The following is a 3,639-nucleotide window of genomic DNA, read 5'->3' as shown; positions in this document are numbered from 1 at the left end:
TACCCTTTCATACACTTGATGATTCCCCAAGTGTTACAAACAAAACCCCCATCTACAGAAACCTTGATGGCCCTTGGAACCATCAAGGTAACTTCTTGAATTTTATCCTCTTCAACCCTGTGGCATTAGAGATTGTTTTTTGATGCTACAAGGTTAGGAAATTTTCATCACTAACTTAATAAGAAAGTGTTTTTCAATGAAAATCACTATCACTACAATGAAAAAAGAGAGTTCCTATAGGTTCCCCAACTTATTACTCCCCAATTAGGGGTGAATCTCCATTTCGTGTGCTGAACGAAATTCCAATTTTGGAACATTATTCATTTTAATTCCCAGAATATGCATTCATCATTTTTATAACTTGTGAACTCTTGAGTTCGTCACTTTTAATATCTTTGAATTTGTTGATGTAGCAGTGAATAAATTAATTATAAAAGTGATGAATTCAATTGAAATGCATGCTTTGAGAATTAAAATGTATAATGCACTGAAATTGGAATTTGAGCATAAATTGCACACGTTTTTAGAAAAATCCTTTAAAAATAAAATAAATCAAGGATTTAGAATAAGTAAAAGTTGGAGTGGCAGTAAAAATTCTTTTTCATTTTTTTTTTTTGTTTAGATATCTATTGGTTAGATTTAGGATTTCTTACGAACCGAATCTTAATTGGGGACAACTGATGAAGTTGTTTAAATGTGTTATAATGCTTTTGAGGTAATAAATTCAATAAAAAATTTGTAATCCTGGAATGGTGTTTTCTAATCTATAATTAGGGTGATAAATAATTTAAGAAATTAGAGTGTAATGAGTAAGAGGTTGGGTGCTAATAGCATCTCCCTAAAAATAGAAAATTCTCCCTCTCCAACAACGTTTGACGTGGAGCCTCTTCATGTGTTACAGACGGGAATAATGGAAGATACATGATTCCTTGGAAAAAATTTGACCATCTCAAACGTAGTACGTTTGATACTGTGTGCAACACTAGGCCCACACGTGGGCAACTTATGTCCAAAGTCCTGTTTCGGTGCATTGTTGATTTTAATTCCTAAAACTTGTATTCGTAGTGAATTCGTTGTTGTTATAATCTCAATGAATTTGTTGGTTCATCTATGAATTGGTAGATATTAAAAAGAAAAAATTATCAAAACGATACAGTTTGGGAAAATATTTATCAAAATGGTACACTGTAGCAATTAATTTCAAAAACGATAAATTTACCATTTTCGGAATTAATTTATTTTACCAAAACGGTAAAAACAGTAATCCATTATTTTTTTCTTCCGAAAATACCCTTTTGTTAATTTTGATTGAAATTACCGTTTTATCCTCGTCTCTTTCATAAAAATTTCTGTAATTTCAGTTGAAAATATTGAAAATATTGTAAGTTACCCTCTCTCTCTCTCTCTATTTCTTTCCGTTGTGAGAACGTGAGAAACTTGCAAGTTTCTCCATATTTGTCTTTCTTTGTTGTGGAGATTCTCCGTTGGGGAGATGTAGAAAATATTACAAGTTTCCCTCTTTCTCTCTCTCTCTCTCTCCTTTTCTATCTTTGTCTTTCTTTGTTATGGAAATTATTAAAATAATTTTGATTCAAGTCTCTTTCTATCTCTCTCCGTGTGGAGATTTTGAGAAATTTGAATCGAAAGTGTTTGTGTATGTGTTTTGGAGTATTCGAACCCTAAACTTTTCATAATATTTTGTCCAAATTCTTTTTTGACTTTTTATTAATTATTGTCATTATTTGCATGTTGTTAAATCTCTTTCAACAGGAACATTGGAAAAATTGAATACTTCAAAGTGACAATTTTATTTGATTTTAATTTATAATTTTTTTCTTTCTACCAATGGAATGCAAATATTCATAGTAAAAGTTTATTATTGATGAATTTAATTACGTTTAGGGGAAAAAAGATGTAGTCCTCATATCATTTAACCATGATATTTTCAGGATAATAAAAGGCTGTAACAAGGTGCTTTTTGACACAAGATCAAAACTATTTTAATCAATGTCAAAAGGTGCTTTTTGACATAAGATCAAAATTATTTTATTCAATGTCAAAAGGCATCTTTTGACATTAGATCAGAACTATTTTAGTCAATATCAAAATGAGCCTTCTGACATTAGATCAGAACTATTTTACTCAATGTCAGAATGCTCCTTTTGACATTAGATCAAAACTATTTTAGTAAATGTCAGAAGGAGCTTCTGACATTAGATCAAAACTATTATAGTTAATGTCAAAAGTCTCCTTTTGACATTAGATCAGAACTATTTTAACCAATATCAGAAGGAGCCTTCTGACATTAGATCAGAACTATTATAGTCAATGTCAAAAGTCTCCTTTTGACATTAGATCAGAACTATTTTAACCAATGTCAGGAGGAGCCTTCTAACATTAGATCAGAACTATTTTAGTCAATGTCAGAAGGCTCCTTCTGACATTAGATCAAAACTATTTTAGTCAAATGTAAATTGTACATAGAGAATCATTTTGATATAATTTATTTTTGTTATGAATTTAATGTCAGAAGGATCCTTTTGACATTGTCTAAATGTTTTTTTTATCTCACGTTAGAAGGTTCCTTCCGACATTATATACAATACATTCTGATATAATGTCAAAAGTATCATTCTGATATTATATTGTATTACTTATGAAATTAATTAATTATTTTGAATGGGTCTACGTTAGGTCAATCGTATTGGAAATAGTCTTTCATCTACGTTGACATGGTATGTTATCCTCTTTTTATGACATTAAGTATCATATTTTTTTACATTTTGAAAAATACGATGACATAGTAATATATATTTTGTAGGCACGTGTTGTGTGTAACGCGGAAAGATTTGCACAATTCTTCTCAAATTTAACATCTGAGCAGAAGACATGTTTAAATTCTACTTGTTTTACTCCACTACTATCTATGCTACGCGTCCCAATGTGTAGCAATTTGATTTTTCTCCTCATAGAGAAATTTAATCCTAAAAATTGTTATTTTTCATTTAGAATTAAAGATATTTCTATTTCAGAAGATGAGGTTGCATTGATATTAGCTTTGGGAGGTTTGTATGGTAGTGATGGAATCGGTTCTCTCTAAAAGAAAGACGAGCTTTGTGTACAATTATTTTGGAATAAGTACTTTGACATGCCAACAGAGATAATCTTAGATTCTTTTGAGACTGTACTTAATACAGTCTTAAAAAATGAAAATATTATTAAATTTAAAAGAATATTTTTATTGTACATAGTTATTACCTTTTTACTTCCTAAGGACAGACTAAAGATTAACAAAGAACTTTTAAGTATGGTATGGTGCGATGAGATCTTCAATAGGATCCCATGGGGCAAATTAGTACACAACCACCTTTTAAATTATTTACGCATCTGTGCGACGAAGTTTAAGGAAACTGGTAAACATGTACATTTCTATGATTGTGCATTGGTGCTTCAGGTAGTTAAAGAAAAATTTGAGTTATTAATTTAATCTTACTTTGAAGTACTAGTTTTATAAACTATTGATGTTTATTTAAGCACTCGTCCTATATTCTTATGCACTTGTAGGTATGGGCATTCGAACATATACCGGTAAAGCCCCCCGCATATTTGCCAATCATTTTCCAAGGTACCTAAAGTATC

The sequence above is a fragment of the Akebia trifoliata genome, unplaced genomic scaffold (assembly GCF_017979445.1).
Source record: "Akebia trifoliata isolate Shusen 1 unplaced genomic scaffold, ASM1797944v1 Contig00207, whole genome shotgun sequence".
Lineage (NCBI taxonomy): Eukaryota > Viridiplantae > Streptophyta > Magnoliopsida > Ranunculales > Lardizabalaceae > Akebia > Akebia trifoliata.
Note: the sequence above shows the minus strand (reverse complement) of the source record.